This window comes from Silurus meridionalis, chromosome 11 (assembly GCF_014805685.1).
Source record: "Silurus meridionalis isolate SWU-2019-XX chromosome 11, ASM1480568v1, whole genome shotgun sequence".
Lineage (NCBI taxonomy): Eukaryota > Metazoa > Chordata > Actinopteri > Siluriformes > Siluridae > Silurus > Silurus meridionalis.
The window spans coordinates 6562878-6586130 of NC_060894.1; the positions used below are offsets into that span (position 1 = coordinate 6562878).

General features: G+C 36.5%; 1 non-coding gene across 1 annotated transcript; it reads left to right on the forward strand.

Moving 5' to 3' along the window:
• The first annotated feature begins 4684 nt into the window (after nt 1–4684).
• Nucleotides 4685–4756, forward strand: trnak-cuu. Its single transcript has one exon. It is a non-coding gene; the product is annotated as a tRNA-Lys (tRNA).
• Nucleotides 4757–23253: the final 18497 nt, after the last annotated feature.

A 23253-nucleotide genomic window follows, 5' to 3' on the forward strand; every position in this document is an offset into this window, starting at 1 on the left:
CTTCTTCAGCCCTATTACATAAGTGTAGGGAGAAAACAAATAAGGGTTATTCCATGACCTGGTCACCTCAGTGTGCCGGTATGCAGAAAAAATTTAGACCCTGGAGTGGAGGCAGCGATGTCGGTTGCAGAAAACTTTCGTCCAGCTTGCTTAGGAGGCGATGTTTTTTCATTTCGGCTGGCCAGGAGATATCCAGCTTGGCTACAGCTCGGGTCACTACCTCCAACAGCTCTTCTAGATGAACTAGCTGTGGGGGCATATCCTCTAGAGGATTGCTGCCATCCATTCCATCCCCCCTCCTCGGAGGAAGAGAGGTGGAGCGCAGCGCTCTCCTCAAAGGGGGAAGGAACCGCCGAAAGGTGTGCTTCCGAACCCTGGGAGAGAGCGCTGGCTCTGGCAGGTGAGGCAGAAGAAAGCGGGGCCAGAACCATGAAAAGCATGGGCAACCTCTTGCCCTATGAGAGTGCCCTACGAGAGCATCGTATTCGCATGGGTAAACAAGCGACACACAAACTGCTCCCAAGCAAGCGACACACAAACTGTGCATATCCCCCCTGTGATAAAGCCTGGGCAAGGAGGAACGCACAGCCAGAAGAATTGCTTGATATCCATTCATAAAAAATTTAAACGCACCTTAACTTTCATAGAATAGACACACACAGAGTGCTGCCTGAACAAACAGAAGCTAGTGGTGGTTTCACTCCATGTGCTCTTATACCTTCCTAGTCATGACGTCACCCCCCTAGTAATACCGTGCTTTCCATTGGACTGATTGCCAATGTGATTCAGAGCGTGGACAACGCAGATGCGTTCCCAAAGCGTTTGTTGCCGCATTTGAACTGTTGGTTCAAATTGTCAGCAGTCTGAACTGCTATAGAAAGTAGTATTTGGAGGTTATAGTATCCATATTCATTAGATTTGGGCTGTGTCTGATGAGCCATTAGCTATCTCAATTCTTGACTGCTTTCCTAAATTACTCCCGTGGCTGTATATTGCAGTCTAACACCTTCTAATATACAGTGAAGTAAGTGCATGGAAACCATCTTCAGATTTAGATCTTAAAGTAACATGTATGCATTAAGGCTGAACAATCCCTCGAGTAACTTGAGTAATTAAAAAATTCATCAATGAATAAAAAAATATAAAAAAATTTAAAATTTGCTTTGGATAGTCCATTTAATTACACATGGAGCACTGTGTTTTCCATGGACTATTATAACTGATTACTGCACTTTGGACAGGTAAAGACGCTGTAGAATGAAAAATGGAGGAACGAGATTTAAAAAAACAGCAAGGGGCAAGGAGAAGTTTCAGGCCAAAGCAAACACCAGAAAGTTCATTTTAAGTGACCTGTCTTATTTTTTCTCTCTTATTTACTATTGCTCTTTAATCAAGAAAAAGTACTACTTATCCGATTACGCAATTAATCGATGGGATAATTTTTTTAATACTCAATTACTAAAATTATCAATAGCAGAAGCCCTAGTCACCATGTGTGTTCAGTATTGCCACTTAATTTATAATTGACAGGAGGAATATAGGTAAATCCACAAATTCAGCTTAATATCATGCAAAGAAGAAGCCAGATGTGAATATGATTCAGAAATACTGCCATAAAAGCTGATTTTCAAATGGACTGAGAGAAATGGTAAAACTGTTCTGCCTGCACTCCAGAACTTTCACTAGTTGAAATCATTTGGCACATCTTACAAAAATATGACAAAAAAGGCCCAGGAGTGTTAATCACCTAGAGTTCTGTTTCAGACAAAAATGACACACTTCTCAGTTTCCAGACATACAATATATGCCCTGTGTTAAAAAAAGAAGAAATAGTTAACAGTGGTAAACATAACCCTGTTCCAACTATTTCAAGATATGTTACTGCCATCAAATTATTAAAAAACAAGAAATCCTTTAAAGTGGTTTTCTATGATTGACTGTAAAAAAAAAATATGGGTTTATGAAAGATAAAAATGATTGCATTCAGTTTATTTACATGTTACACAGCATCCCAACATTTTTGGATTTGGAGTTGTATAGATATATTTGTTGACCTTGGACTGTTTACCATTAACTTTATACATGCCACTCTTCATCACTTTCCTTTAACATGATTATAGGTCCAGGTCTCCATTGCAAATAAATGAGCACAGCTATGGCTGTTCCTGAGGCTGAGGTTTGGCTGCTGGAGCTGCCTTATGATCTAATAAACTACAGCACAATTTTAGATTTGTTAAAACTCTCTGGGATGATACATGGATAAAGACATACTGTGGCTAAGGCTTTGGTCTGGGATGATCACAGCATTTCATTACTGTTTAAATTAACATCATCATGCACCAGATAAGAAAAAGCATGAGATTATGTAGTCACTCAATAAGACAGATATGTGACAAAGACAAAGTATTAGAGACAAGGCTCAAGTAGTAGAGTTGTGCTTGTCAGGAGGGAAAAAGACAAAGAGAGTGGAAACTGTCTGGCTCTAGTTGCGGTCATGCTCCACGGTCCTCTGTGGGAATGAAGCGACAGATTGCGATGAATCATGACACCACCCATATATTAACTTCATTACGTTAGCAAGGACTTGGCTGGTAGCTTTGAATGCAATTTTTTAGAAGGCTGTGTGGGATTAAATGTCAGGCTAATGGCTATACCCAGGGAGGACCTGATGATTAGTGCCTCCTGCCAATGGACTGGTAAAAAAATATATAAAATAAATAAATATAAGCATAAATAAATGAGTAAAGAATAAAAACAAATGTTTCAGCCCTTTCATCTATAATTAATCATTTTAATGGACCTGAATCGGCCACATCTTCACTTATGTCTATGTAAGCGGCTTCGGATTGCTTGGCTGAAGCTATCATGCTGCACGCCAAAGAAAGTGAACTAATTTTTCTGGAATCTATCTGAGTTTTAACAAAGAGTAGAGATCAATAATGCTAATTATGCTCGATTGTAGACATTTGAGTTAGAGTCAAAATGATTGATACTCTCAGGAAAATGGAAAAATATTGTAGGACTATTGTAGGTCCTGATCTAAGACTTTTCCAAGCTGAAAATCAAGTGCTTACTTTTCAAATTCCTAAAGTGTTTGATATAATCCAAGTCAATCAAAATCTGTATTACCTACTTGTCAGTTTGATTAATATGAGAACCAAAGAATGAAAAAATTTTATAGATATAAACCCATGTTTTCATATAAAGCGATTACATAAAAGGCTGGCATCTTAACTCAGCAACAGATTTTTAATGGATACACTAAATGGACAAAAGTATTTGGACACCTGACTTTTCCAGCCATATGTAATTATTTTATGATTATTAACATTGTGTGTAGGTAGTTTATCATATAATAGAGATGAAGATGGTAAATAATGCAGATTTTCTTTAATGACATTGAAAAAAACAAAAAATACAATTAGGAATTGGAAAAGGAATAAGAAAATAACCAGGTATTTAACCTACAACAAAAATGAGATAAAAGCAAAAAAAACCAAGAATACACAGAATCTATAATTAAATAGCGACACTAAATAGCAACAGGAAACAGCTCCAGGCAATAAATATTGATATTGTTGGGAATATTGATATATCAATATATAACATTGATGGGAAACATTCTATGGGCATAATATTGACATGGTTTGTTGACTATGCAATTATTCCATTTCTATCTATTATTTCATATATAAAAATGCCAGACTTATGTTAAAACATCACAGCTACAGACCCTGTAGAACATGTCAAATCATATCAAACAAACACGAAAACTGTACTCATATTATGCCATGACATTTTCCATAACATACGTTTACACAGACATTACAAATAGAAAAAAAGCATAGAAACAGATCTATTGTCTTTTTGTATGTGTGAGAGGTGTTTTTACTACACAGTGTCAGCTCTTTATTTCAGCCTGCCATTGATCTTACATAGAAATGAAGAGGTGTTTATCCTACGCAGCGCTGCCTGGTTAAGCATCAGATTTCAGTCCTCAGCACCTTTATATTGCAATCCATAAAACAGCCGATTTGGGGGATGCCTTCACATGCTGATGAGTGAGAGAACCAGAGGAGCAAAGCCCTTAGTGGTTCGATTAAAAAGCTTTGACCATGATTAAATACTGCTGAAGTTCACAGCTTCAAAAAATAAATAAATAAATACAATAAATACAATAAAATGATTTATTAAAATTGAGAAATTGACAGTAGTGTGAAATGAATGAGACATCTCTATCTATCACTAAGATGATGCTGTGTTAAGTAAGTGGATTATATAAATGATCAAAGAAACAATAACAGAGCATGAGCATTAACAATAAGCTTTTAATGAACAAGTGTATCGTTATGATCTGGTGGTTGACAGAAATAAGGTATCAAACCCACCCTTCTACTTTGCTTGTTTCATTTACTGTTGTAGCCTCTAGGCCTTATTGCTAAGAGAAGAATGTGCTTTGTTTTATTATGGAACATATGGAAGGAAGTATTTTTAGTATGGCTGGATGACCTATGCAACAGATAATCATGTTGTTGTTCCCCACAGCAGCATTTCTTTAGTTATACTATATACTGAATATATATATATATATATATATATATATATATATATATATATATATATATATATATATATATATATATATATATATATATATATATATATATATATATATATATATAGGTTCCTGGTGGTCTAGTGGTAAGGATGCGGCGCTCTTACTGCTGCGGCCTGGGTTCGATCCCCAGTCAGGGAACCAGCCCCAGCCATTAGGGTTACACAAGCCTTAGTGCTGGTCCCAAGCCCGGATAAATGGGGAGGGTTGCGTTTGGAAGGGCATCCAGCATAAAAACATGTGCCAAATCAAACATGAGGATGGTCTGCTGTGGCGACCCCAAATGGGAGAAGCCAAAAGAAAGTTTATATACTGAATATATATATATATATATATATATATATATATATATATATATATATATATATATATATATATATATATATTAGTTGTTTAATTCATAAACAACACCAAATGTAAGGCAAAGATTCAGATATGTGCCTGTATACTTTTTTTTTTTTTTTTGTGCAAAAAAAATTTCTTGTTAGTGCTTCGAACAGCTTTATTTTCATTTGTTATTAAGCAAAGCCCAGTCTAAAAATTGCATGTAAGTCAAAGCGATTCAGCCGACACAACCAGCTGATTAATCTTTTCTGCGGCAGAACCTGCAATTTGTTCTGGCTATTCAAAAATGTATAAAGCTTACACTAAAGTGTGAACAATTCACATCAAAAAAGCATAAAGGGAATATTTATTTACACCTGTAGAAGTGAAGGTGCAAAAGAGAGGTGTAGTGATGAAGAAATTTGGACTGAGGTTACTTGAACTTAAGTACATGCAGAAAATATCTAATCAGAAGTACAGAAATGGTTATATACAGTATAGCTGTGCAAAGATTGTACAGAGGATAAGACAATTCAAGAAGATGACATGCTCAAATGATGATGATGATGATTGGATAATAATCAACAAGGACTGATGATATAAGTGAATGGAGGATGGTTATGGAGGATGGATAATGGTTGATATGTTAAATGCTGCTGCTGATGATTATGATGATGATGGTGATGATGATGATGAAATTGTGGAGTATAATGGATGAATGGATGGAAGAAAATGATTGATGAAAGAGGACAGAGATAATAAAAGGAAAATGGGAGTCCATGAATGGTAGGAGATGTTGGAGGAGTGTAGGGTGATGGAGAATGATGATGGATGAAAAAGAGTGATGGAGGATGATGGACAAGGATTATGGATGGAGAATGATGGATGATGGTAGAGAATGATAGATGGTGATGGGTGACATGGAATGATGGAGCATAATGAATGATGATGTATAATGATGGAAAATGGAGAATAATGATGTATGGTCGATAATAAATTATAAAGAATTATGAATTATATTAGAGGCCAGAGGGTATGATGATTAAGGATATTGAATGATTGGATAATAATCGAGAATTAAATTAAATTAATATGGACAATGAATGATGGTGCAATTATGATAAAATATAAATAATGGCAATGGAAAGTGAAGAAAGATAAGAGATGATAATATTATTGTGTGTGGTGTATCACAGCTTCAAGTCAATGAAACAAAGTTTGGGTTAAAGTCGTTTAAAAGTAGTTTATTGTGGTTTTTTTTAAAGATTTTTTTATTACACATGACAGCTAGTAGCTGACAACAAGCACACCTTTCCATGTTGCAAGGGGAAAAAATAAAACCTAATCCACAGCGCAGCTCCGGTGGCTGATAAAAATAAGTTATTGGTGAGGAGGGATTGTTCTATTTGCTGAACAAGATTAGGCTGTGTAGTGGAGATGATGAACTCCGTCATGCGCTGGTAGCTCCATCACAAGAGCTGATGGGAAACAGCAGTGCTCGGGTGAGTGGCAAAAGCCTGCCATGTAACCTGAGCCATGAATATTGACACTATTACTTTGGTTTTAACACTATAATTTTTAGCACACCAGCTAAAAATTTAGGGATAGCTATACTTTGTTGAACCTCTTGTTTGTGTTTCCTAAATAGGATAATTGAAAACAAAAACCTAATAGAGATAATATAGCCAGAGATCTTCAATTTATTTCCTCTCAGATTTCACATCATTCTCTGACTGTACAAGTGTACAAGTATTACGAATAAGGCTTAGTACTTTTTTCTTTTTTTTTTTTTTTTTTGAAGATTAGCCAAACTTCTATCCTGTTCTTGTTGTTAATTGTGATTTTATATAACTCTTTTTCTACACTAGCTTAATATAAAGATTTGATGATCTCTATAGACAACTTTTTTCACCTTTGGTCACTGGACGCAGCCTTGCTAATGTTGATTCCTTTCTCAAAACACCAGACATTTTTTACTGCCCACCAAGGCCACTCAGGTGTCCGTTCAGTACCTTGTCATCTCAAGACCTGGCTACTGCAAATCGCTTCTGGCAAGTCTGCTTCTGAAGGACATTCGACCTCTGCAAATGATCCTGAATGCAGCTGCATGACATTTTTTTTTATCTTTCTAGGTTCTCCCACACCATCCCACTCTCTCCACTGACTTCCTGTATCTGCTGGATCAGAATTAAAACACTAATGCTTGCTTAAAAAGCCAAGAAATAAACAGACACCTCTCCAACTTACAGCACCACCACTATTGCACTACCACACTGCACCATGCTTCCGCTATCATCAACTGCACCACTAATCTCTCAATCATCTACTACTGCACCACTGATCTATCCATCTTTAACAACTGCTGGGCTAGAACCACTATGTCTCAGGGTACAAGGAAGACATGCTTAAAGAAATCATTTGTTTTGGCACCTCAGTGATGGAACAAACCTTCCACTTTGATCTCCAAACAACGGAGTCTTCAAATGAACGTCATCTCTTTCAGTGGTTCTTAAATTAGCACTTCTAATATAAAAAAAAAAAGAACATTTCAAACTATTTTCTCTTCCTATACAGTTTTAGACTGGTGATATTCCTAGTGTGTGTCCAAATGAAACAGCATCCAAATGAATTCGTTGATGGAGACTTCAAAGCACTTTTATAAGTCACTCTGGATAGAGGCATCCTTTTCCGGCAGTTTAAAAAAAACAATTAAACAAATTGAAGTTGAATTGCGAGGTCTAAATCCAAAACCAGGAAGAGTATAGGTGATCGGCAAGAAGACTAAACTAGAGCAGGCAAAAATAGAAAAATGAGAATTGAAAAACTGGTCAAAAGCAGTGAGCTCAAGACAGATATGAAAGACTCTTTTTTGAAAAAGGCTAAAGATTCTGTTGAGCGTATACTTTGATGAACAAAACAGAGTTCTTTTAGATCGTTTGTGTGAGTGTGTGTGTGTGGGTGTCAATGCCATACAAACAGGTGTGTTCACTCAATATGCTGTGTGCTGGGCTGTAAGTGGAGAACATGCCGGTCACGTTTGGAGGGAACAGTGTCGTCTGGGTAATGGAGTTCAAAAAGCAATTGTGTTAGAAGGTCACAACAATAACAAATAGCTTTAATGGTAACAGAGTGTTTAATTTGTTAAATAGCTATAGCCTGTAACCCTAAGCTATGGATCACTTGCGTTATATATTTTTTGATTTACTTTCCAAATGAACATTTTGTACTATTGGATCTCTGCTAGTTCCTTGCAAGTCATTGAGCAAACAGACAGAAAAGGAGAAACAAAATTGAAAACAACTAACAAAGTACAGTAGAACCCCAAGTTACGAGTAACGTTGAATACAAGGAAATTGGAATACGAGCATTCATTTTCTAATAAATGTTGTATTGTGTAACGAGTGTTGCATAAAATGAGTATACGTGTATTTATGGACGTGTAAAATGCATCGAGTCAATTTCCTTTATTTCTTATGAAAAACATTTTTTTAGTATACAAACGTTTTAGGTTGCGAGCTCACTCGCAGAACGAAATAAACTCATAACCCGAGGTACTACTGTAAAGAGAAAAAACCTCTTTCTATATTAAAATGGTAGCTAGAAGACAAAATAGAGTTCATTTGTGTTACATTTGTTTGAGTTTGTATTAAACCACTACAGTTTATTATTTATTACTTTTTTGTTAATATGAAAAATTTTACTGCTTATAATTGCTATTGTTTCACCTCATATGTCAACCTCCGTATGGAATCTTGAACAATTTAATAATTAGCCAATAGAGTTTAAATAAAAGCAAGAAACAACAAGCAAAAAATCTAAATTCAGACTCTGCCTTTCAGTAGGTTAAGTAATGTCCACTTTGCTTTGCTGTTAACACATCTCCATGCAGAATCCAGCATTTAATGGAAATGCCAGAGTCGGTATGTGTAAGTTTCAGTCATACACTATACTGACAAAAGTATTGGGACACCTGAAATTTCCAGCTATATGTGATTCTTCCCCAAACTGTTCAAACAAAAAAAAAGGAAGGCTGAGGTCAGAGATCTGTAGCAGTCCTCACAAGATCTTTTACTTCATAGCTTAATGAAGCTCACTTCGTCTACAGGTTTACATGTCATGCGAGAAATTTTAAATGAAGGAAAAATCTAACGCTACCACATCCAAAGACATCCTATACTATGCTATGAAGTGGAAAATCTTGTGAGGACTGCTACAGATCTCTGACCTCAACCTTACTGAACACTTTTGGGATGACTTGGAAAGCTGACTGCACCTCAGGCCTCTTCACCCTACATCAGTACCTGACTTTAATAATGCACAATGCAGTGACTTTAGTAAGCAACCACAGTGAACTTGGCATCATATTATCATGTCTTCACCCCTGTAAACATCACACAAGGATGTCAGATGATGTGCGAAAATCACCAAAACACTTGGAATTTACACTCAACACATCTTTTCTTAGTAGATAAAAGGTGGAGTTAATGATGTAAGTATTATGAATTCGTCTACTTTTGCCTTGTTTTTGTTTATTGTTTTTGTTTTAGTCTCATCTTCACTCCTGTCATTACATTGATACCTGATTGTTTCACCCCTATCATGTTCATTCTTGTGTATGCTACTGCTACAGTGCATAGGGACGGTACACTGCTACAGTGGCTACTGGACGACTCTGTGAATCTTATTGAGTGACCAGCCAGATCTCAGACTTGAACCCGATTGAACATCTCTAGAGTGATCTGAAAATGGTTGTGCACTGATGGAGTGTGAGAGGTTTTGCAAAGAAGAATGGCCCAAAAATAGGTATGCCATGCTTGTAGCATCAAACTCAAAAAGACTTAAGTCTGCAAATTGTTGCCAAAGGGGCACATGTGATTTTAATTATTGTTTATATATATATATATATATATATATATATATATATATATATATATATATATATATATATATATATATATATTTGGAAAGATTTCAAATAAACTTCTTTCAAGTTGTTATTATGGGGTCTTGTTTGTAGAAGTTTGTTGGGAAAAAACTTAATATATTTTGGAATAAGGCTGTGAGATAACAAAATGTGGAAAAAGTGAAGCGCTGTAAATATTTTCTGGATGCACTGTACATCTGAAGCTTGTTTTGATGGTTTTGCCATTTTGCATCTGTGTTAATGTTTAGCTTTATTCTGTATTCCTATTTTCTACAATATAGAAGCACTGAACCACAAAATGTAAACAAAAAAATTAGAAATACATTTGTATTGTTATTTAGACTTAATAGTTAATTCTCCTAAAACATAAATATTTACTTATTACTATCCCCCTTTTCACATTTGTTTTTATTAATATTGTTTTTTATGTTATCTCATGGTTTCTGTTAAGAAAATATTATTTTGACCTTATATCCAACAAATTAATGCTGCAGCACAAACATCTTTTTTTTCTGCTTGCAGTTCATAAGCATTAACTAGTTTAAGATTCTCACTCTAAAACACTTCAAGAGAAGATGAAAGGCGAGAGAGAGAGTTTCTTTGGAGACTTACTTGGAAAATACATTGATTGATACATTTCTCGGCTCACGTCTGAGAATCTTAGAGTTCAACAGATGAAGAGGGGAAAAAAACACATTCTATTGAAAGCATTCATTTCAAAATACAGGTGAGCTTGTGTGAAGGACGATGATTCATTCAGAACAAGGGTGTTTTGGGTTAATGTTTTGGTAGATATGCAAATCTATCTATCTATCTATCTATCTATCTATCTATCTATCTATCTATCTATCTATCTATCTATCTATCTATCTATCTATCTATCCATCCATCCATCCATCCATCCATCCATCCATCCATCCATCCATCCATCCATCCATCCATCCATCTATTTTTCATTTATCACTTCGGTCACCTATCACCTAGGGTTTTGCAAAAGAAAAGGTGAGATAGAAAAAGAAAAAAAGACACTGTTATCTATCTATCTATCTATCTATCTATCTATCTATCTATCTATCTATCTATCTATCTATCTATCTATCTATCTATCTATCTATCTATCTATCTATCTATCTATCTATCTAATTCATGTGGCAGGGAGCTGTTTTTGAGTGAGTGTGTGTGTGTGTGTGTGTGTGTGTGTGTGTGTGTGTGTGTGTGTGTGTGTGTGTGTGTAATTGGTTGTTTCTTATCAACATATAATTATCCTTCATTTGATGTCTTAATATAAGTTTGCTCGTATAGTTATTAAGTTATTATTAGGTTATTACGGTGATGTTTATCTGCTATTGCATTTACAGAATGAGTCTCTGTTGTATATTGTTATTATGTTTTTACCTCAATGATTATTAAAGTTAATAATATTTCACATTTATAAATTATTGCATGTCAAAAGATGTTCTTGTCTTTAAGTACAGAATACAGTCATGGTGGATCATACATAAAGCTAAAGGACAAAGGTCCTGGGCAAAGACTCTGTGAGATATGTTCAAAGAACCCACGTTAGCATTTACTCAGTCTCCTGAGGATCTTTAACAGCTGCCTGATTTCTATCATTTGTGATTCCTGTTGGAGTTGTGCTCTTGGGAATGCTGCTTATTGTGCTCTTGTTTCTGCCTGAATGACAATGACGAATTTAGATCAATCTAATCCCAATTTTTTTTTAGCTTCAAATGCTTTAAAAACCTAACAGAACGTTTTTTTTCTAAATTTATTTCGAGTTAAAATAATAAAAAGGAAGATTTGCTGCCAGATAAGAGCATTAAGAACGCATTTCTCAAGACCTGCCATTTAAATGACATGACACAGGGCGTTTAATGTGAGGATGCTGGAGAAATGGGCCGTGTCTTTATGCTAATGTTGCCACGGGGTAAAGGGGCACGGCTCGAAGCGATCCGAGCGCGATGGCGAGTAATAAAGTTTTATTGGGGTTGATGTTGCTCAAGAGCTTGAACTAGCCATCATGCATGCAAATGAGGTTTATAAACGAGCACGAGCACGAGCACAATATCAGCAAATAGCCAATCGCTCTGTGGCAGAATTAATTATTAGTTTTGCTTCCCTGCTAAAAAAAAAGGCAAATGAGCTTTTGTTTGGGGGAAAGCAGATAAATGCCTGTTGTGTTTTTTCCAGCTGTGAAGGATGAGATATACAAGTAGAGAGAACAACTTGTTTAATTATATTTGGCATTTTTGTTTTAAAATTAATTTCAGTGTAAAAAAAAAAAAATCATGCAAAAAGCAAATGTCAAAATTGTCTCTCTGTCATGTCTTTTATATCCACAGAGAAGTCATATCACACACACACACACACACACACACACACACACACACACACACACACACACACACACACACACTCACACACTTGTTTTGTTTTTGTGAAAACAGTTGGACATGAATTGTTCCCATCCCAAGGAGTCTACTGAAGCATGACTGGTCTGGTTTTAGTTTTCAGGGTAAAGGGTTTAAAAGAGAGAAAGGGAGGGAGAGGGAGAGATGCTGCTCTCTCTCTCTCTCTCTCTCTCTCTCTCTCTCTCTCTCTCTCTCTGTCTCTACCCATCAATCAATCAATCAATCAATCAATCAATAAATCAATCAACCAACCAACCAACCAACCTATCTATCTATCTATCTATCTATCTATCTATCTATCTATCTATCTATCTATCTATCTATCTATCTATCTATCTATCTATCTATCTATCTATCTAACTATCGGAATAACTCCAATGACTCCTGCGCTGTTACTCTAAGTTACACCTGTTTAAAACCTGCCTAAGTTAAAAGTAATTGTTCCAATTGTTAAAAACAAACAAAATGGTTTTTACTTTTTAAAAATATTGTGTTACTCACAAAAGAAGACAAACCTCTTGTAAGTGAAATCAAATGCTCTGTAAGAACGCATGCTGAGCATAACATTTTTTGAATATGAATCCCAGTGATACATGCCTGTCAAAATTGGCTGTGATTCCTGTTTGGGAGGAGCAAACTCTTTTTCTTTCCTCGCAATCACAATGACAGCGGGCAATTGCACACATCTGTGTGGTTATGTGAAGAGAATATGACAGGTAGCACTTTGCTCAGAGTGTGTCACACTTTCTTGTGTATGCGCATCAGTTAGAACAGGTTGGATTTACAGACGTGGGGTGCACAAGTGTGAATTGTGAAGATAAACCTTAGGGAGAAAATTGGGAGTGGTGGTGGATGATAGTTGAAAAAGATAATACAATAAGACCAAGTCTTGGTGCAAGTTCACTTGCTCAGGATAAGTATTTTTCTGCTTTGCACTTTTACTCGTCTCGTTCCATTACACATCAGGCTCACTTCCATGCTTAACTGACTCCTGTCACGCTCTGAGCTTTTAACTCTAATTAGCCGTCTGAGATCTGGCCTTTCACAGATACATGGCTTGTCCCTGCAGCTTCCTCCAGCCTCGTGCAAGCTTGGCAAAATGATGAAAAACGATACTTAGAGGATTCTGCTTCTGATTTTTGATCATGTAATACAATATCTATCTATCTATCTATCTATCTATCTATCTATCTATCTATCTATCTATCTATCTATCTATCTATCTATCTATCTATCTATCTATCTATCTATCTATCTTGCATACTGCAAACTTTGTGTTCAAAACAGGAAAAATGGGCAAGCATAAGGATTTGAGCAAGTTTGCGGGTTTTGGGCCAAATTGTGATCTCTAGATGACTGGGTCAAAGCATGTCCAAAACTGCAGCTGTTATGGGATGTTCCCAGTCTGCAGTGGGCACTTTAAAAGTGCTCTAAGTAAGGAACAGTGGTGAACCGGCAACAGGATCATGAGCGGCCGAGGCTTATTGATGCATGTGGGGAGCGAAGTCTCCAACAGACAAGCTCCTGTAACTGTCAAATTACTGAAGAAGTTAATGCTGGTAATGCTCAATGGGACAGGACTGTTTTGGCAGCAAAAGGGAAAACAACACAATAATATGCAGGTGGTTCTAATCTTATGCCTGAGAGATGATGTTAGAAGACTGCCTCACACCCACAGTCAAAGATAGAGGTGAAAGTGTAATGGTTTGAAGTTGTTTTGGAGCTGGGAGACTTGTTTCAGGTGAAAGGCAAACTGAATCAAAATGGCTATACCATACTTCAGCACCTTGCAATTCCGTCTGGACTGCGGCTAATTGGAACCGACTTCAGCAAACAACATGATAATGACCCTAAAGCGTACATTCAAGTGCTGTAAGCATTATTTAGAAAACAAACAAAGGCTGGAATGTTATTTAGACACTGCACCTAAATTTCATTAAACAGCTTTAGAATGACCTAAATTGCAAGGCCAGAAAGAAATCTAGAAAACTAGTGATAAACTATTTTGGTTTTATTTAATTTTAATTCAATTAAATGTATTTAATTTTAGAACAGGCAAGTCAAAGTGTTTCAGTTTCCAAAAGTGTTTAAAGCTGAGGATTTTTCAATGAAAAGTTCAGTCTCTATCTATCTATCTATCTATCTATCTATCTATCTATCTATCTATCTGTCTGTCTGTCTGTCTGTCTGTCTGTCTGTCTGTCTGTCTGTCTGTCTGTCTGTCTGTTTATTGCAGATGTTCCTTGATATTAATTGTATCTATTAACAGGTAGCACATAATTGTTAAAAGTGCACATGCTGTGAAAATTATAAGGAAAATCATACAACTGTGGGAGCAATAATATCATAACACCACAACTGTTAATTATTTTACTGTAACAGCATGCTTTCATGTGTTTTATTTTGTATAATAGAATGACTATGCCCTGTGTTCTTAGTACTAAAAGTTAACCATGTTTAAAAAATGTTTGTGCCGAAAACGATAAAGCAGCAGAATTTCAATCAGATAAGGTTAAAAAAAAGCCATAAAAAGAACAGATTTTTGCACCATGCGCAAAAAGAGTAACGTTTTGTCATGCCAAGACGCAGCACACCATTTATGTTCTACAATGTGCAAAAAAAAAAAAAAGTCAAGGCTGATGAATTTGGCAAGTGCATATTGTAAATATCTGACGGGCTGAAGTCTGGCAGAGAAGATGGAAAGACGAGATTCCAAGTCAAACGGCAGACACTGCTACAAGCTCAAAAATGTTTTCTCTCTCTCTCTCTCTCTCTCTCTCTCTCTCTCTCTCTCTCTCTCTCTCTCTCTCTATCTATCACTCTTTTTCTCTCTACACTGAAGTAAAACTAAAGAAAAAAATTCTGATCCATCGCCAATTAACTGAGACAAAGCATTGATTTTAATACACTCCACCAACTTCTCATTTCCGCCCATCCCCCGGTCTTCCAATTTGGCAGGAACCTGTGTCCTTTATTTCTTTCTTTTTTATTTTAATTTTGTTAAGAAAAGCTGTAAGCAATTAGAACAAACATTTAAGGTTGAGAAAATGCAAATCAAGTCTAATTAAAACTGCCAAATGCCTCAATAACTCCTGGGCCTTATTATTATTATTTTTTTATTTCCATAAATGGCATGGCTGTACTTTTGCAGATATGCTGTCTCGAGGGACTTCTTAAAGAACTGCAGAAGTTGCCAGATCGTAAAAGGAGTGCAAAAGTGTTTCAATCCAACTCTTGTTAAATGAAGTGCAAAAATTTTGTTTTTTATTTAACTTTAGAGTTCAATGGGATGCAGCATAGGAACAGTGTCAGTGTGAGGAGAGTTTAACAATAAGAATGGAAAGATGATTGGGAAAAATAAAGCATTTCTAATGAATTTCTGTCTCAGACGCACATGACACGTTTTTATAAGTTTGTTCATTAACATATTCATGGGGTTTAATAATTTCACACACACTTACATCTGACTGCATTCAAAGCATTTGCATTTTAATGGAATTACACTTGATTTTTTTTTCAATTCAATTTGTTTGTAAGATTGAATCATATTTATTTATTGATTAGTTTTTTTTATGTGTATTTTTTAATAATTTCTAACAAAATTTTTTAGTCTAACGGCAGAATCACTCGACCCAATGCTGAGCAGCGATTGACACTTTTTCCATGCAGACCTTTTATTTACATTTTTTTTAACATTCGCTAATTTTAATGCTTATCATCCAGCATGTTCATTTCATTGCGTGAGCCAACAGTGCCACAAGAAGCAATAGAAAATCATTATTCCTGAAGAATTTAAACAATCTAATGAGAAAGTGGGCGCATTAGTGGGCGAGTGTAGAATAAAGAATTGACGTGTGAAGCTATAATCCTCAAGACGAATCAATACTCATACAGAATATACAGTTTTGCAACTAGAAAAAGAAACGCAGCCATTTAATGAACCAAACAATTTTATGATGCTCTGTTTTTAATCTCAAAACTAAACGTTAAAAGTTCCTTATTTCTTCCTAATACATGATTATGATTATCTCAAGAACATTCTTTAACACTACATTTATTTTTCCATAACTGCATACCTCACAATGCGTTATTCCTTACTCCAGATACACTTGAGTTTATACTTACATTCCTTACACATATGGACAAAAGTATTTGAACAATTGACCCTTACAGCCATATGCAGTTCGTCCACAAACTGTGACCACAAAGTTGGAGACAGACAACTTAATTATTTCATTTGCTAGCATTTGATGAGATATCTATCTATCTATCTATCTATCTATCTATCTATCTATCTATCTATCTATCTATCTATCTATCTATCTATCTATCTATCTATCTATCTATCTATAACACTCAGTTGTAATTTTTCACATTTTCAACTTTATATATTTTAATATTGAAAAAAGCTTTAAAGCAATGGTAAATGCAGTTATGTAAAAATTGTAAATGCAATATGAAAAAAATGTTTTACTATGTTTAAAATTATGTCCTCGGTATGTATATATGTATGTATATATTCAACACACACACACACACACACACACACACACACACACACACACACACATATATATATATATATATATATATATATATATATATATATATATATATATATATATATATTTGACAAAGAGTTCTATTCTTTTCTGTTCAACAAGATGAAATTAGACTTTATTACTTCTTTAAAGTTTTTTTTTACTTTTTTTTTGCTACTATTTTGTTAGTAAATTATACACAGTATTTTTTCATTCGGGACGAATTGTGCATCTGGAGATTGATCCACAATTGGGATTTAATTAGCTTTCTGAATCTTTCTTTGTCCTCTGTTTGTGTTTTTCCCTACAATCAAAATCCTCAAGAGAGAACAGCAGAACAAAGTCCTAATGGCAAAATGTGGACTTTTAGCAGCAACGTGTCCTTCAACTACAAGAACTGAATTATACACATGAAAGCTTTCAGCTGTTCTTTCATCATCTGAAAGTGAAACCTATTGAACTATATCAGGGATGAAAAAAAGAAGAGATTTTTACAGAACACACACACACACACACACACACACACACACACACACACACAGATAAATAGTATGGTAGTTCTGCATTAAAATTTGCCTTTAAACTTTCTTTATACCTTGAATACAGACAAATATTTAGTCATGTTTTTAAAAAAAAAAACTCTTTTATTATATGTCATAACTGCACACAAATATTCCATAATCCTGAATGCAGGCCAGGGAGAAGGAGGAGTAGAATGGATTGGGTCATCAATATACACTATATGGACTATACATTATAAAACTGTAAAAGTTTTGGGACACCTGAATTTTACAATCATATATATTTCTATCCTGACTGTTATTACAAATGTCTTTGAGGTGGTATCACATGTTTCAGCAGAACAAAGTCACTGTGCACAAATCAAGCAAGAGTATGGTTTACATGGGTTGAAGTGGTAGATCTTGAGTGACCTACTATAGAGCCCTGACCTTAACCCTATTGATTTTCTTTGCATTGAATTGAAATGCTGACTGCACCCCAAGCCTTCTCACCCTACATCAGTAGTGGTTAAATGAGCACAAATCCCAACAAGCACACTCCAAAATCTAGTGAAACACCTTCCCAGAAGAATGCTCTACAGTACTTTTGGAAGTTCAGGTAATGTGTATCTGCAAGAAACAAGGTAAAGGGGAAACTTGTTTGCAACATTTCTCAAATGTTTCACCATTTTTAAGGTGTTCTTTTGCAAAATTAGCACCAACCGTTCATACTATCCACCAATGAGCAATCGAAACATCACATTTCACAACCTGCTCTACCATTGTGACACCTTACTTCTCTGCGCTTTGCTCCCACTAGCCCTAGAGTGACCCTCAACCCCCGAGATCACTCTTGCAAGTTCCTACCTTCACTGGACTTTTGAACTCCACCATCAGCAGAAACTCACAAGTTGATGAGATAACACCAGGGCCACTGAACCCATAACGATCCGTCTTCCCTGCCTGCTTTGTCCTGGGAGTCTGGAGCTAACACAGTGCCAGGTTTGTGCCGGCTGACAGCTTCATATGTTCTACGCTTTCTCTGCTGTCAGGTCCAGCTCTCTCCCTGAACACCGATCCTATTACGATCGAACACTGTCGGTCCCAGCTCCATCTCATTACCACACGACCTGGGAAATTATTTCCTGCTGCTGAAATGACGGTTATATGACCAGAGCACCATTACAGGGTGACTGAGGGTAGGATGAGTGTGTGCTTCAATGAGTTGGAAACTAAGCTATGTTAATTCTATTATTCCACATTTGCATAATGCAGATGACCCCAGCACATTCTATTACTGTCCTCTTACACTCCAGTAAACGTCAGAATGTTGATAGAAGCTGGGACCATTGTGTGTGAGGACAGCAAAAAAAACGAATCTCCTTCAGCATGCTCTAACTGTAAACTGTTATATTTGCCAAACAGTGGTATTATTTTGCACAGACAGCCACTATTTCCACAGTGAATCATATTGTGGTTTCTAAATGCATTAAAATGAAATAATTAGCTTTTATTTTTTTAGCTTTTGTGCAGAAAACACATTTATTTGGATAAATAAATATCATAAATAAAACAGTTGATTTGGAGATCAGTTTTGTTTTTAAACTTATCTTTTTACATTTTTAGACAAGAGGAGGCTCTGGACAAGATTAGAAGCCAGAAGAAGATTCCAGCAACTCTGCTCCAACAATGCAGGAAATCCTCTGACTTATGGGATTTTAAGGTTAATGCTAATTATGCCACAGATTATTTTGGAATCCAGTGTACCTTTTTAAAAATTTTGTATTTAATTTTTTTTTTTCAATGCAATAGTGGCCAAATGTTAATTAGTATTCTGGCACTGCCAAGGGGATTACTTTTTCTCTCCCCAGCTTTATTGTGAAGTAAAAAAAAAAAACATTACTGTTTGTGTAGTTTGTGGTCTTTGTTAGGCTGCACCTGCTCAAGCTGCCTCTTGGCCAGACGCTTTGCAGGCGCCCTTCAGACTCTGAATGCCAGGTAAGGTGAAAGTGCCGGGTGCCAAGGGGGGAAAAATGGCTCAGACCAGCTGCTGCCTTATGAGTTTGGACCCAAGGTTTCGAGAACTTTCACCTCAGAGACAGTTGAGTCCTGGCAGCGGTTGCAAAACTAGCATTACCTCAGCATCTGGGGCTGTAAATGTGGCAATTACCACCATTATGTTGCTTAATTTACAGATTGCTGTCAGCATTAAGAAAAAAGAATGGAAAAAAGCCCATACACACATTTTACTTCAGCATAAGGCTTCATTTAAAAAGTAAAAAGCATTCAGCAACATCTCAGTGTGCTATAAGTGCTTCAAAAGTGCAAGCGATTATTTGCTGGGAAGGCAGCAAGTGTGCAAAGAAAAAAATAAAGAAGTAATGGACCTCTCATACAGGTAAAAATTGTAATGAGAACAAAGTTAAAATTTTATATATATATATATATATATATATATATATATATATATATATATATATATATATATAAATATATATACATATAAAAAGAGTCACCTCTTAGTGACCTTGTCCATTATTTTGCCAACCTTTGCCAAACCCACTCAGCTGCTGTTGATGATTGATCTCTCTATTGAAGCTATTTAATAACTGCTTTTAGTTCATGCCTTTCTAAAGTACAAATATCCAGGATAGGGTTTAAACACAAGCATTTACCTTTTTCTGAAACATCTAAATCAGCAATAGAAAATGTGGACTAATGACCAAAATTAAGTTACAGATATGACATATGACAATAATATTCAATAGCACTTGTCCATCATTAAGTCTAAGCCTGAATAACAATGTGTAAATTCCTTACGACTAACAGAGGCCTGCTTTCTTCAATTTATAAAAGTTTCCTATTTTTGCTCTTGTCATAGGTCTGCTTCATTAATTTCCCGTTTACACATTAGTAGCTTAGTAGGCAACTTACAGAAATTACAGTTTATTACTTAATATCATGCACTGTTTGGAAGAAAGATCCTCACAAGGGATTTCTTTGTGGCATTTCAACTGATAGGGATTCAGTTTATTTTTTTGTTTGAGTACTAGCAAATTTTTACAAAGTGAATTACTTGAGAATGAAACTATAATCCTATTCAAGACCAGTGGGTATCAAGAACGTGTTATATAGAACAATACTACACACGTGTTCCTTAATTTCTCATTCAACAATATGTCTTTTAACTGAGTTTCCAATAACCATTTTGTATTATATATGCTGTTGAGTGGTTTGCGAGTGGAGTGCAGAGCAGTAAGACTATACCTGTAGCTGAGGAGACTAATCAGTGTGCTCTGTAACAGTCCAGTGAAAAAAAGAAGAAAGACACTAGCCTTGGGGGAAGAGAGACACATCAAGCAGAGGAGAGTGGAATGGTCTCCGAAAGGTGACTGAACATGGGTGGATGCCAAGAGAAAGGCGTACCAGTCCATGAGTGTTTGGGCTGACATCGAGAAGGCGGCATGCTAGCCCAGAAAGGAGCTCGGCGGGCGCCAAGAAAAAGGATCCAAGAGTGAGATGGGTGGACGCTGAGGAACTGGAAAGGAGGACGCAGAGTAAAAGTAAATGTGAAATAAAGAAAGCTCTGCTTGGTGAGATATTGCCTGCCTGTCTTTCTTCCAGCAAGAAACCAGTGAGTTTGTTACAGTGGTGCAAAAACCCCAGGCTGGAAGAGAGGTATGATGCCAGGAAGACTTTGCCATGGGTAATTTATTGTCTGCCATGCCTCTCCAGGGAAGTCCAGATGGCGGTGTGTACCCAGCGACAGAAACCCTTTCTCTCGTTTCCTCTCTACTTCACCACCCACCTGCTCCTTGGAGTATAAGAAAGTTTTCCACCAGTTTCTGCCTCTCACGCCAGGGTGAGGGGGTCAGCTCAGGCTGCACGGTTCCCTGCTGTTGAGTTGGGTGTTGTTGGTAAGTGTCAGCAGCTCGCGAGTGGAGGGCGGAGCCAGGCAAAATGAGCAGTAAGACTACACCTGTAGTCAAGTCAAGTCAAGTCAAGTTTATTTGTATAGCGCTTTTCACAACAGACATTGTCTCAAAGCAGCTTTACACAAATCAACAGTGATGGTGAATGGCTGATAAGACTAATCAGTGTGCTCTGTTACAGTCTGGCAACGGCAATAAAAAGGAAAAAGACACCATCCTGCTGGTGCTGGTCTGTGAAGAAGCTCAGGAGGGCGCCAAGTAAAGGCGTGCTGATCCGTGAGTGAGACAGGTGGATGCCGAGGAAAAGTGTCCGGAACCACAAGAGTGTGGGTGAGCCCCTGCTTGAGTACTGAGAAGGACAGGGCAAGGGCAAAAATTAAAGTAAAATGAAGAAAGCTCTGTTGGTTGTACTACTGCCTGTCTTTTTTCAGCATGGAACCAGTGAGTTTATTACAATTGCATTAAAGGGTGCAACTACGACTCATTTTTAAAAACATATTGTCATTGTCAGTGTGGTAGCCAATACCAGGATCTCCCCACCACGTCAAAAAATAATAATAATAAAAAATAAAATTGATAAAATTGAAATAATTTTTGCTGTAAAACTAAAATATCTGGCATCAGCAAGCCACCTTAATTACTTGATAAATTTTGTATCCTTGAAAAAGAAGTTGCTCTCCTTGGTAAGCTGTGTTACCAGTATCTTATTTTCCTCATACTACTGTTGGAACACATGAGTTTAGAAGCTCAACAATTTGAATGCTCTTTCTCTGCAGAGTCTGCCAGCAGTGAGCCTAAAGCAGGCTTGGCACGGCTCAGCTGCTGAGACACAATCAATTTGCGCACAGAGTCATTAGACATGCTCACGCAGGAATACAAGGTTTGCAGATCCAAACTCAGCAGGTCCAAATCCACAGCTATAAGTGCTGCAGCGTATGTCACAGGAGATGCACTCCATTTCCTGTCAAAAAAAAGGAAAAGACAAGAAATGAGGCACCTAAAAATATCAGGCAAGAAGGACGAATGGGTTCCCAGGTCTATCCTGAGTCCCCCTCCTTTTTTTATATTAGAGCTCATGTAGCCTTTCCTTGCCTGAGTGACAGCGATCTCTCCCACTCATTTCAGTTTTAATAAGGACATGGAGAGCGCAGCACAAATGGCACCTTCCTGTCAGCCGGGGTGGCAGTGCCACATGCCATCAAGCTGACACATCTTGTTAGAATTCTCAAAGCCATCCTTGATTTGTAAAAGGTCTTTCTATCATAAACGAACATTCATACGGAACATTTCTCCTCTTTAACCCTAGCATATTTTATAAATATTTACTTCACCTTTAATTAAAATTCAGCAGAATTGTTTGCATCATTTCAAAACAATGTTGAATATGAATCTAAAACAGATCATATATGGCATGAGGACTAAAGGTTAATTTAATGCTTTCACTCCTGTTGATTTTACTTACTGACATTCATGTGTGGGAGAAATATGAATCTGGCTTTACTGTGCAGATATGATGCAGTGTACTTGTGTGCACAGCTATGTCTTGTGTTAGACATCCTCAAAAGGCAGTTCTTGGTCTTTTTAATTATACCCCCAATTTAAAAAAAGTTAGGACACTGAATAAAACAGAATGCAGTGATTTGAAATGCTCATAAATCCATATTTAATTCACACACACAAAAAAACCCCATTAAATGTTTAAACTGAGAAAATATACCATTTTAAGAATAAAAATAAGGTCGTATTGAATTTGATGGCTGCAACTAGTCAAACAATTGGGACAGGGCAAGGTTTACCACTGTGTAGACTCATGTCTTCTGTCTGCATACATCTGGGACTGGAGGAGACCAGTTGAAGTTTTGGGAGTTGGATGTTGTCCCAAATGTGAAGACCAGTTGAAGTTTTGGGAGTTGGATGTTGTCCCAAATGTGTCTGATACAGGATTCTAGCTGTTTAACAGTTCTGGTTGTCCCTTGTTGTATTTTTCATTTCATGATGTATCCATT